Source organism: Adiantum capillus-veneris, chromosome 1, assembly GCF_014529385.1.
Source record: "Adiantum capillus-veneris isolate H3 chromosome 1, ASM1452938v2, whole genome shotgun sequence".
In the NCBI taxonomy this organism is placed as follows: domain Eukaryota; kingdom Viridiplantae; phylum Streptophyta; class Polypodiopsida; order Polypodiales; family Pteridaceae; genus Adiantum; species Adiantum capillus-veneris.
In genome coordinates, this window is record NC_140931.1 from 167732537 (window position 1) to 167746329 (window position 13793).

A 13793-nucleotide genomic window follows, 5' to 3' on the forward strand; every position below is an offset into this window, starting at 1 on the left:
TATTCTTTTTTGATTGGGGGACTCTTATTTGAAGGTTCTCAATCTAGATCCCTGGCCTAGACAATCCTTTGGTCTACCTCTTGATTTTGAAAGGAGAAGCTTTCATCTTGTGAATCCCTAGTCTCTGCCTAACATGTTCCTCCATAATATTGACTCTTGCACCTCCCTCAAGAATTACTCCTAACAATGGTTCCCACTGCTTTCTGACCTTGTAGTCGATCTTAATGACTATTACTTTGTTGTATTTACTTTCAAATAGGTTGACCGCCATTGCATCTCACACTTTCCTCTACCTTCTAATAAAATTGGCAGCTTCAAGTAACGGTCTTCTGATATCATTCAAATACAATTGTCAGTTTTTAGATTCTCTCACATACTTTGATATATATCTAATCATGTTCATTCTTAGAAATGCTATCTAAATTGGATGACCTCACCTTTAGAAACTATCCTTCACAGTGTCGTCATGTGCTGGCTTGCTACATCTATTAGTTGATGGATCCTTTTGTGGAGATTCAAATTGTTGCTTCTAGACATTTTTTGACTCTAGATCGTGTTTATCATCTTTGATCGTCCACCTTGACTTGCTGTTACTCTTTCTTGAGATTCTTCTCTCAGCCTTTCATTGGTTCATTTCTCTTCATTACTATTTTTTGTAGATTCACCAAGTGGATTTCCTTCTCTAGAGCTTCTGAAGGTTTCAATGAAATTATTTGAATAATTCTGGCATTTAAGTGCTTTGGATTTTTTGGCATCCTCTTCTTCAAATCTTGAATGATCTGGGCTATCAACACCCTATACTCTTGCCACTCATCCACTTCTTTGGCCTTTCCCTTGGCTTTCACAATAGCTCTTTGTTTCTCTCACTTCTGAGACTCTTCAATTTGCCTCGTTTGCTTGGATGGCTCATTTGGTAATTCTACGATGACAACTCTAGCACTCCTAGTGATCACTCACATTGGAAGTGGCTATGCCACCTTTTTCTCAACCACTTTAGTTTTTAGATTATTTGGACATTGCATGGCTAAGTGTATGTATTTTCCACAAGTGTAGCACATGAAATTACGTCTGGTAAAATTGGCTCTACCCCTAGCTCTACCAAAAAAAAATCTAATAGCATCCTCTTTGAGCCATATTGCTGGTACTGGATCCATTATTCATATTCTTAGGTAACCTTTCTTGATTAATTAGTTCTCAATTGGTCAGAGTTGTCATGGAAACTTCTTTTCCTTCCTTGAATTGATGCATTTTGATTTTGCAATTATTCCATACGTTCCAAAAAGCTTTGCAATAAGGGAATTGGTAACATACATCATACCTATGCACCTTTTACTTGCATTTTGTGCACAAGGTCTCTAATTTTCCTAATAAAGGTTGGTCTTGGATATCTCAAATATCTAGCTCAATATTTTTAGTACAGGCTCCCTTCTTCCTACTCTTAGGTGTGTCTTTTGAATCACTATCCAAAGAGCTGGAGCTGGTTGACGATCCTTCGGTATATGATTCACTAGGACCAAAACTCTCCTTCCCTTTGTTGCCCTTCTCTTTCTTAGCCTATTGCTCTAACTTTCAAAGCCCTTTGCACCAAATCGTTAAGCTTTCAAGTTGGTGCTGGCACCTCTGCTCTCTTAATTTCTTACTTCTGAACCCACTTAAAAACCATGCATACATGCATTTTATTGATGGTGGCTCATTCAACTTCCTTGTTAGTTCCGTGATTTTTTCTACAACACCTAACAAATAACCTAGCATGTTCAATTTTATCCAATTCGCAAAGGATGTCCTCATTTTGGCAATTCTCACTATACTTCATCAAGAAAGCCTTTTTTAACTTATGTTAAATTCTAAGCTTACATGTTGGGTAATGGTAGTACCATTTTCTTGTTGCGTCCTTTAAATTTTGTTAAAAATATTCTTCCTATTTATCTTCATCGATGTCCTTCAAATCAGCATACTTCTCAAAGGCTTGTATATGGATATCTAGATACTCTTTTTTGCTACCTTTGAAAGTAGGAAATGCAATTTTCAAATCATTGGATTGGTCACAATATTTGGATTTATGTTGATCTAATTCCTTTTCTTGATGTCTAGATTTATCCTTGTGATCTGGTTTCCTCTCTCGACGTTTGTGCTTGCTATGATGGTCTATTTATGCTTCCCATATCTCCTTGTAGTTATTGTCAATTTCATTCCCTTAATCAGTTTTTTGTGTGATCCTGCACTTTTACTAAGCATGCTGGCATCACTGACATCTGTATGAACTATTGCTTTGCCTTTCCCATGTGCATCCCAAGATCCTTGTGAATGAGAGCGCCTCTCAGCTCTCTTTGAATGTCATTGACTCGAATGTACTAATGATGAGAGGCTCGAGGCTCCTCTCCCACTCTTTGTCTTGGATCAGCATCAGTTTATTCATTCAAAGAGCATGGTTATTCATCATAACCTTACTTTGCTTCCTCAGCTATTGTGTTGATATGGCCTTGATCTTTAGCAAACATTGTAGTAACTCTCCTTCCTCCCATTGTATGACATGGTGGCATTGCAAATAGCTGATTGACTCTGAATTCTACGTAGGACACTAGTTTGTGTCAAGAGCGTAGCTCACCACCATGATTGAAAAAATGGAATGATGGTCACTTGATATCGATTCCAAAGCTAGAATTCTAGAGTCAGATGCCAAATGTCAGATTAGATAAGATCAACAGAATTAGACTTCACAAGACTAGACAAAAAAGTTAGATGGCAGACAATTGAACTGAAATGAAAGACTTTAGATGACACGAGGTGAGACAACTTGAATTAGATATTCAAATTCATAACTAGTTTAGTACATATCTAAAAATGTAATCGATACACGCTTGATGCTCAAAAGCTCTAAATGCGTATAGCAATTAGTTACAAATGATGCAGAGTTTGAATCTACTGATAAATCTAGACTCACACACTTCGACAGATCTAAAATGAAAGTAATGGATCCTATTTAGAGGTGCTTGTATTGGGTTTCGACTAATTATACAGTCATACAAAAGCAGGTAGCTACAACCTACTCGTAATTCCATCAGGTAGCTCGTAGAAGCGAGTTTCATGTAGACTATCTCTAGGGGCAGGTTCCCATCATTGACAACCACATAAGTTTTCTTTTTATAAAGAGAAACTAGTAATGTAAGCCTTTTTAATGCATCAAAAAATCAAAATAGTTTTGGGGCAACACTGATTGCAAAGCTTTGGAAAGGCCTCTTCTCACTTTATTGGGTTCCCTTTCTAAAGATTGATGGTTTGTCCTAATGGAGCGTGATAGCTATGATGCCCAACAAAAAATATAGTGTTTTTACTTGGTTAAATCTGGTCAAAAAATTTTGAACCAATATTTCTCCTATGAGTTACTAGGATATTTGAAAAGGCCAATAAATGCTTTTCTTGTATAGGACTTGCTTGACTGCTATGGTAACAAAAAACTTTCAAAAAAATGTTAGGCATCTCCGACTTGATTCTTGTCCTGGTCCTTTGAGTGCTAGAATCTGGAACTTCAACAAAATTGATCTGAATGAATAGTTTCGAATAAAAAAAATTTAGAGCATAAGATTAATCAGAATTCACTTATCAAAGCATACAAGGAGCTATTCTAGAATCAAAAAATAACCTTGAAAATAATATTTAACTAATACACAATATAGCTTATCCAAAAAAAAACAATTTCAAGAATTATAATAGAAAGTCAAATAAGAAATATCCAGTCTCCTCTTATAAATGAACAAATAATTTTGGGCATATTATAGAGTTGCTATATTTTTGGTTTATTAGGGATTTTCCCTCCTATGAAAAGGGTTCTTGCTCTTAGTTCTAAGACTACATTGAGACTTCAACATATACTTCTATTAATCTGTTCTCTGGGGAGCTTCTACTTAACCTAGGAAACTTATCCCCTCAAATTTGTGTAATGAGGTTCATTACCCTGATATACCTCTGCACACTTAAAAATGTGCAAAATCTCATCTTTGAAAGTTCTTGTACTCAAATCATATGAATACACCCTTGGACTTCATGGACCACATGGCTACCTACCTTCATTGGGAAGACTTAGGCCTTTGCAATAATTGCCTACTTCGGGGTGCCACATTGAATCCTTCCTCTCCGATGAACGCACCGTAGGTATCCCTCTATTGTGACATGCTCTCCTCACAATCACTCTCCATGGAGGATGTATTGTACTTTCCCACTAGCAGCTACTAGGTTCTTTCCCATGTAAGAAGGTACTATACATTTTTTTCACTATTGTCCTTCAACTTACAGGACCCACTAGAAGAGCCATGCAAGTCTCAAATTGATCGGCATGCATAAGGATTGTATAGAGGTGATGGTTGACCTAGCTCCATCTGTGAAGAAGAATCTCCTTCCACAATCTCCTTATGGTGACAAGGAAAAAGTAGTCCAAGTACTTAGAAATCATCAAGATTTGCACTATTATATATCACTCTTCCTTTGATCGTCTTATTCTTTAATAACTTGAAAATCAAGAATAGCACAACATATCCATAGGCTAAGTGAGGGAAAGAGATATCTGACCTTATAAAGAGGTGGAGTCTAGGAATGAGTTGGCAACCATGTCCTCATAATGCAAATCCTAATGCATGTTCAACTTCATAGTGGTGATAGGGAGAGAGGAAACATCCAAGACATGCCCATTAGAGTATGACGTCACCACTGTGGGAAAAGAAAGCAAGCCAATGAATTAACCATTTTCCTATGTACCAGATGGTCAATGAACTAATTAAGATAGTATCCACCATACCATGAAACCATAGGGTTACAATCAAGGGAAGTGTGCAGGACAAAGCTAAACAAATCCTATGGTAATGACTTGAATGTTTATGCAACCGCATGCTAGGGTTAAAAAAGCAGATGCAGGAACTCATCTTGATGTCATTTTAATACCACATGGGCACGAAATCAACTCATAGGTGAAAAACACATTGTCTAAGAGAGATACCATGAAGAATCAAGCAACAGTTCTAAGAGACAGTTGACTATGGGCATTGACTAAGACACATAAATATGTTTTGGAAACTTATCTAATAAATGAATTTCTAGAAAGTATCTACCTCCCTTCACCTTTGTACAATAACATAATTTGAGCAACATAGAGGGTACTCATTTTTATCCATAAAAGCAAGAAAAAAAAAGGCTTGTATGTGAGTTGCAGTTCTCTCCAAAACCTACCAATTTTTTACCATGTCTTCAAGTTCCCTTAGATTTGTTAATGTTCAAAATATATAAGAAGTGATTCTTAATTTTATCTTAAGCAATGTACTAGTTTAAGCTTTTCTCTTAGAATAGCTCAAAATAAATAAAATTTAGAACCTAAACAAAAAAAAAACTCCAATATTAAAAAACTCCTTCCTATACTCTAGATATTTTACGTCTAGGGATGAAACAAAAGTCAAACAACTTTGTTCTTTATTTTTAGACTTCATTAAAGTTCCACTATCTAGTACAAAGGTAATTATCACTAGCCACCTTTAGATGTGAACTATCGTCCAAAAAACCATAGCAATTTTCTAGGTTCACGATTCCTCGTTTGTATATAAGCAATTTTAAGACCGTTCAATGGATACTGCTTTAGAGTAGAAGGTGCACGTAGTGCTCCTCCTTAAGTTTGTCCCAAAGTTTCAGAGAATTGGTGAAGATTTAGCCACATTGTCGAAGCTTAGCCTCTTATGTGAAATTGGGACTTGGTAAATTCCCAAATTCTCTAATATTTGTGTTACTGCAAAAAATTTGTATTAGCAATCGTAAGTATCAGTTGCACATGCACAAGCACCATTATCATCCCATTAGTTAAGGTTTGGAAACTGAACATTTGTAGTATTCTATAAAGCAAGGGCTAAGGAGACCTATTGAAGTACAATTGTACAGTAAGAAAATGCCTTCTTGCAAGCCAGATAAAATCCAATGCATCTCATTCCGTTATTAATGGGTACTTAAGGATCCAATCGATACTAAGAACAAATGGTATCATTACATCAAGGTACTTAAAGTTACTCGTTAGAGTAATTCACTACCTACATATAACCACTACAAAGTATGGCAAGACCAGCAGGCCAAAACAAAACAAAAAAGATTATATCCAAATTTTGAAAACCAATAGGGATTCTAAGGAAGGGAAAAAAATTTCCTTACAAAAAGAAATCAATCGTCCAATTTAGTTATATTTTCTTATGAGACAATTCTTTCCAATGTTAAGTCCAACTAATTTAATGTGTCAATTCAACCATACATAATGACAAGCTTGTAAAACTAGACTAATACCCCTTCTTGATTAGGTCTAGTAACCATCCCATCAAAATCACTAATGCTTAACTCCAAACCATCTTGAGTTTCAATGTTTACTAAACATAAACAGAAGTACGAATCCACTAATAGTAAGAGGAATGTAAACTAGATCTATGACATGATCATTTGTGGTACTTCTCAATCAAGTTAGGCTTACCAAGCAAAATTAGATAAAGATTACTCCAAACAACCATCACTAGTGTTCCTAGCATAGGTTAAAGTCCAAGTCCAATAGTAACCATCACTAAAATAATATGTAACTAAGAGAACATATACTACGTAGTGTCATAACACTCATTGCTTTAGCCTTTTCGATCGTGAGATATTTACCCATACACACTCGATAGCTACAAAAAGTCTATCAAGAAAACATCCTAGACTGGCTTGTAGCATACCTAAGTCCTAATCAAGGTACCACAATGTCATAAATATCAAATAGGGTAAATCTTGTAGTGAAAATCAATGAACCATAATTTATTATAACCTGAAGCAATTAATGAGTAATTACATGACCCTTAGAATCGAAATGTATCAAAAATTCTTGTAAAAGCATCATAAAAAACATTGACATTTTACTATCATTTGGAAGAACCAATTGACAATGATGTGTTTAGAGGATAGCTCAATGAACTAAAAAGCCATTCATGTCAAAACACAATCAGTTGATATAGATAGATACAATTCCACTTTCTTAACTCCCTAAGAGAATCTCCCTTTGCATTATGGGCTAGGTGTACCAGCAATAGAGACTAACTTAGGCATAACATTCCAAAAAATCTTCCACAGATAGAACCCATCTATATTAGGGTTGTCAAAGGAAGTAAAAGTTTAATCATCTTTTTGTTTGCTAGTAGGAGCTACCACAAGTGAAGCATCAACCATAAACCTAATCTTTCACTTTAGTCAACTTTATTCAAGTGTGTGAGAGGTCAAAGCAATAGCAACAATCTCGCAAACTTGGCCATACTCAATAAAACTCTCTTAGCACTCATTTACGGCCTAAGTGGGCAAACAAAATCCTCGCTTATTTAAATAGGAAGAGTCCATAGCAAAGAGTTTCAAATCAGTGGAATAACACTTGAGGTGTCAACTTCATGATGAGGATACGTAGTTTATGGAATGTCTGCTTCACACTGTTGTTTAGAGCATAGAACAAAACAAGGCCAATCACAAATTTCTTTGACAAGGTTAAAAATCCCAACTTAATGAGTGAAAGTTGATAGCCCTACAAAAATTGTTCTTACACTAGCTCAAAAATGTTTTAACTAATAAAGCATCCCTATGATCACGGCCCATGCAACGAGTTTAAAGCTACCCAAAGGGAATGAGGTTGTTTAGCTGAGGTTGATTGCTGTTTAGATGGCCAAATGCTATCGTCTCCAAATGTTATTCTATTGGTCCTCTAAAATAATATTGAGCAAGGGTCACTGGGACAAATAGAGTCAACTTAAGAGAAAAAACATATAATGGCACTCTGGACTTTACAATACAACCAGAAAAGTAATCGTAATTTGTAGAGTATAAACTAAACTCCCAAGTAGCCTGTAGCTTTGTGAGGGGGAAGCACATTCTGAAAATATAAATACAATGTAGTATGTTGATAAAGCATAACACTATCTATTTGCTCATGTTTGTGGTTGTCAATTTCCCCAAGCACAGCATACTTGCAACCAATAACCAATACAAATTGGAACAATTGTTAAAAAAGCATCAGCAAGAAAGATTCTGTAGCTAAGGTTCCTAAGGTTTTTACCATTGCACAAATTACAGTCAAGTAGCATACTTGGTTTTTCATGTTCTTACTTGTTTGATTCTTTGTAAGGTATAAGGTTTCCTCTTTCCAATCATGGGCCTACCATGTCAACATTAATATTACTACATAAAAAGGTGGGCATTTTTTTAACTACAAAGCTCTACTCTGATAAGATGTTGTTACTATTTACTGAAACATAATAAAATTCCATCCTTCATAGCCGAAATTGCCAATATTCTATTTTCTTGGTGTCATATAAGACGACGAAAACGTACAACGAAGTGCCCAGACAAGCATTGAAAAAGCCAAGCATTACTAAAAGGTGCAACGTATAAGGTGATATAAAACTTCTCAAACCTAGGTGCAACGTGTGATTGGGAAGCAAAAGCCCTCTCAAAGGCTCTCCTGACTAAAGTCAAGGCCTCTCTTATCCAAAAGCCATGTTCAATGGCATACTTCCCATGGAGACCCTATACCATTCAGACCTTGAAACCGTTCACACATTTCGCTTGTCCCCACAAAACCACTTCTTTGTTATTTCGCCACATGCAAGGGTGTAGCCGGAATCAACATGACACACATCAAAATAGAGTAAAGGGATCTTCAGTGACTTGAGCAAATGACACAATATTATGGGAAATTGCTGAGCTTCCACAATTCAGGAAATATCAATTGAGAAACTCACGATGTGATTGCTATAAACAAAATCTCTCATTCCAGCATGATAGTGCTTAAAACACCGGATAACTTGCCAAAATAAAGTTGGCTGCAAAGTAGAGGGTAATGTAGATAACATGATTGAAACATCCATCGCATTGCCAGGTCCGCATGTTAGTGTTAACCAAAAATGGGACAAAGTATAAGATGTTGAACATATGAGATAGTCATGAGGGAAGAGCTTCATCTGGCATAAGCAGTTCCCTTCTAAGTGTAATCTGATGCTTGGTAAGGACAAAAGCCATCTACCTTGCTCAGAAACCAGAACAACCTTCTCTGCCCAAATTTCTTGGGAGACCAAGTTGCAAATTCTCACTTGAATCAAACAATCAAAATGGGCATCACAATTGAACTCTCTGGAGGTGTAATGACGATCGCAACCTTTGTCCTCACGACTCAACAGTCTGTAGAAAAACCATCCTGAAGAGTTTTTCTCTGAATCTCCATACGTGGGCTGTCTAATATAACCACGTGAATTTAAAGAGGTGTTGATGAGATTTCGTGGAAGAAACAATCAATGCTTGCCCCTGCCTCTGTTAAATATAAGAGAGCTTCTGCAGAGCCTGTACAAATGAGTGCCCATCCCATATGAACAATCCATTGAAATTTTTTTGGAAAAGGGCAAGCACTTACCGACGTGGTACTTACTCTTCAAAGGACCCCTGACCCTTGTCTGAAGAGGAAGGAGTGCAATAGCAGTGCTACACTCAGGGGTTTGACCCACCATTATCAGCTGAAACTTTGCAAGAAGCTTACTTCTCAAGCTCTTGACCATATTGACGCCCACTGCTGCACAACACTGCTCACCTCTGCAAACATGTCTGGGGCAAAGCACTAATGACGTTAAGAGAAAAGCCTGCAGACAAATGCATATGGATTGATATGGGGCAAAGCCAGATAAGACAAACTGTGATTGACACCTGTCTTGATGGATTCATCAGTCTGGAACCACGTATGGCAAAGCATAGATGCCGACGGACGGTAGGAGCATTGCCTCTGCCCATACCTGGGAAGAGTTACTCTCATCCACTTTTTGCCTGGGCACTGCCCCGAACCAATGATCACTTTGATGAAAGAGCCATCCTTGATCATCTAATGCTGACCAATTCTTTCCTACACACGGTATATATTGGTTGTGAATAGGTTGCTTCACATGTCACCGCACCATTCGTTTCACAAGCAGCATTGAGTGACACCAAGGGAAGCTCATGTTTCTGCTTGCTACTAATTTCATACCCTTTGCCATTTCTGGCCAGCACTCCAGCAGAGAGCACCTCAGCATTTGAACTGCCAGCTGGCAACTTTTGACTGGTCTTTTTATGCAAAGTGTCAGAAGATGCAACTTTTGTCTCAAGCAAGCTTCCGTTTGCCAAGCTACGATCCTCATTAATAACGACTCCAACTTGATGAGACTTTTTGGACCGTTTATCCGGATCTGACACAGTCCATGCACAGAATCCAAAATCTCAAGCTTTAACCCTTTAAATTCACGCAAACGCCTTCTTATTTGGCTACTGATGAAGAGTGTTACAAAAAGAACAAGGGAAAAGACACTACCAGTTAGAATCCTCTTACTTTACAGCAGAAAAGACAGTGCTGCAACTCACCACGTGGTAGGTCACCATTTGTCTCATTATCTTTTTGCCTCTTCTTCTTCTTATCTTTATGTTTGTGCTTCTCTTTCTGCACTCTCTTAGAGATACAAAGGGTCAGTAAAGTCTCACAGTCAGAAATAGACCATTAAAAAATACTTCACAAAAAAATAATCGCAAACAGCCAGAATTTGAAAGCGAATTAACTTTTTTTTTGGGGAGGGGGGGAGGGGAAAGTGGTAAGAGTTTAGGCATCTCAAGTGAACTGCCCAAAGCGATCCCATTATTTAGTTTGGCTTTTAGGTATTTATTTTACTTATTTGTCAAAGTCTGGGTAGGGCAATTCACTGAGGTTGCTATATAAGCAACCCTCAACCCCCATTGTATTCATTTGTTATCTCATTGCCAAGGTTGGTTGGTTCAGGAGCCTCTCTCTCTCTCTCTCTCTCTCTCTCTCTCTCTCTCTCTCTCTCTCTCTCTCTCATGGGATACGATGTGCTATTGGCCAGATACGCACATCTTCACACCAGCTGCGGATCGAGACTGGGAGATACAATGGAGTACCAACAGAGGCCAGGACATGCCTCCTGTGTGGCATGGAGCCAGAGACAGAGTTGCACTACACATGCCACTGCCCCGTCTACTACGAGATACGAGGCCGCTTCCACTGCTTGTTCAGAGAGGGTTTTGGACCACTCTCCAGAGTCATGCAGTACGAGGATCAGAGATGCTTGGGTTTGTTTCTACTGGAGTTGCGCCGACACATAGAGAGCTTGATGAGAGGAGAGGCTAGCCAGTCTCAGAGACACATCACAGACTTCTTTAAAGCAGACACTGGACACCCAGAGGAGCCACTACCATAGTAGAGCCCGTCGCCTCACACCAGAGGCACACTGATCGACCGGGCGATCGAGCTGGGGAGATCCAGACGCCCACGACTACAGAGGACTACACAGTATTGACGAAGGCTGCATCAGAGGCTTCGGATCACTTTGGCCCGACATGCACGACGCCCGGTCAGACTACTGACCATGGAGGAGATTGATGAGATCCGCCAACGACCGATGCTGGATCTCTTGTGATTTACCTACTCCAGCTAGCTGCTCTGCCCCGTTCACACCTAGCAGTCCAGGATTCCATAGTATATTTGTTTTGTTTTGTCATTTTGTTACTCTGACTTTGTATCAAATCCACCACATTGTAACTTTTTGGTCTCATAGGTCACTTTGGCCTTTTGAAGACGTTAATATAACATTTCATTTCATTTCAGTTCTCTCTCTCTCTCTCTCTCTCTCTCTCTCTCTCTCATGGGTCTCTCACAGTTTTTAGGGTTTCGAAACTGTCTTTTTGCTGTTTTTTAGAATTTCATCGCCGTTCCTTGCAGTTTATTAGGGTTTTTTACTGTTTTTTAGGGTTTCAAATCTGTCTTATGCTGTTTTTCAAGGTTTCACAAGCGTTTCTTGCTGTTTTTTAGGGTTTCTTGTATTTATTTGTTGTTTTAGACTCTCTCTCTCTCTCTCTCTCTCTCTCTCTCTCTCTCTCTCTCTCTCTCTCATGGGAAGCATCGAAGAGTGCCAACGGCTTCCCAAGGAAATGAGAGAATGGAGAAACGAAGTGGAAGAGTGGAGGAAGGAGAGGAGCACTATTCTTCAAAGATGGACCGAAGAAAGAGATGGCATGTGTAGGAGGATCGCTTCGCTCAAGGAGAAAGTGGTCATCCAAGATTCCATCATCCGAAATCTACAAGCAAAAAGTGGGCGGCTCGAAGAAGGCGAAATTCAACCATCCATGATGGAAGAAATGAATACCATAAGAGAAGAAATACGGGTTATCAAGGAAGGTGAGGAGAAGAAGTCATGGGCCGCGGTCATCTCCACAACACAAAAGGAAGTAAAGGAGGCCCAAAAATGGATTGAGGTTGCCAAGAAAGGGAAAGAATAAGGAAGCTCCTTGTACACCCACTCTTATTAACATGACCCTTGAAGAGGAACGAAGGAGGAGGATGCGGGCTCTACACGTGAGGGTAATTGGCCTCAAGGACATAAACAATGTGGAAAGAGGTCACAAGCCTCACATCCATGATGGGGGTGGACACACAAAGGCATGGAGAGTGGACAAGAAGAGTGATGGCACAAGAGAATCTTCAGAAGGGAGAGCTCTCATACTACACTTCCCCTCCTTGGAAGAGAAGAAGGAATTCTTGAGAAAAGAGGCAGACTCTCAAGAAGACAGGTATTTCCTCGGTGATGATCTCACTCTCTCACAACTTGCGCATATGAGAGAGGTAATGCCAGAGATTACGACGGCAAGGGAGAAGGGAAAGATGGCCTTTTACAGAGATGGTCAGGTGGTGATTGTAGAGGGGCGCTCTACATGACGGTGTGAAACCTATGGGACCACACTAAAGATAGCTACTTGGAATTGTAATGGATCTGAGGTTGGACGTTGGTGCCTTTGAGGACAGTTTCAGAGACAGGGACATTGTTTTCTTCTCAAAGACTCATCAGGCCCCTGGACAGCTTATGCCACGTGGTGGGATACAGATGGGAGACAGCCCACAGGACAATCGCAAGATATGAGCATGGGAGTAGAGGTTCAAGAGTAGCAGCAGTGCTATTTAGGGAGGAGTTAGAGCCACTACTACATATTGTACAGAGAGATGATCATGCTAGATACATGTGGGTGAGACTGAGAGCTGACACGATCGATTTCTATACATTGCCATATGTTACTTCCCCCCAATACGTCAGTATATGCTGCATCCAGAGGACAGTCGCCTTTCTCTATACTAGATGATGATATTACCCGACAATTGTTCCATCGACTACTCGACTTCAAGAAGATGAAGTCAACCCCAATCCCAACGATGGAGCAACAGAAACCAACGGAGATTCCAACGCGCACCGACCTCTTTCCAAGGAATCAAGGGAAGAGCAAGGCCCGTTCTTGCCAGGGGATCTTGATAGGAAGCCAATAAATCTAAGAAGCGTGTTCGCTTTCAGGATGACCCAGTCCTCCATCTTCATCTTCAAACAGCTCAAAAAGTTGTTCGTCACCTCTGATTCATAACATGAAAATCGTTACCTTCAAAGTCTCGACGCTCGAAACGCAACTCGGTTCTCGAAAAGTAATTCCCCGGAAGAGATCTCTACATAGAAAATCCTCTCTTCCAATCTTACACACAGAAGAGGTGTGTTCTCGGGTTCCTTCTCGTAAATCAGCCCCGTCTATGACGTTTATGGGCTGAAAACAGAGAAACAGCAACTTGTCGCGATGGAAACACGCTCCGTAGGCACTTCTTCCCGAGGGAACTCGCGCACTGGGTCTTGGCGACATCGGGTACACTTGGGACAATCATGGGCATCACCGGCAAACGTCTTCTTTGCGGGTGAACTCTGCAA

General features: G+C 39.4%; 1 long non-coding RNA gene and 1 pseudogene across 3 annotated transcripts; both read right to left on the reverse strand.

Moving 5' to 3' along the window:
- Positions 1 to 8859: 8859 nt before the first annotated feature.
- On the reverse strand, positions 8860 to 9580 carry LOC147465979 (uncharacterized). 2 transcript variants are annotated; one of them, XR_015189603.1, is made up of 2 exons: positions 9449 to 9580; positions 8860 to 9363 (listed from the first exon to the last, which is right to left on the reverse strand). It is a non-coding gene; the product is annotated as an uncharacterized LOC147465979 (long non-coding RNA). The 2 variants fall into 2 exon arrangements; XR_015189601.1 differs by having other exon boundaries at positions 9434 to 9575.
- On the reverse strand, positions 8860 to 10540 carry LOC147465978 (uncharacterized; annotated as a pseudogene). Its single transcript, XR_015186804.1, has 2 exons — positions 10408 to 10540; positions 8860 to 10235 (listed from the first exon to the last, which is right to left on the reverse strand). The product of XR_015186804.1 is annotated as an uncharacterized LOC147465978 (transcript).
- Positions 10541 to 13793: the final 3253 nt, after the last annotated feature.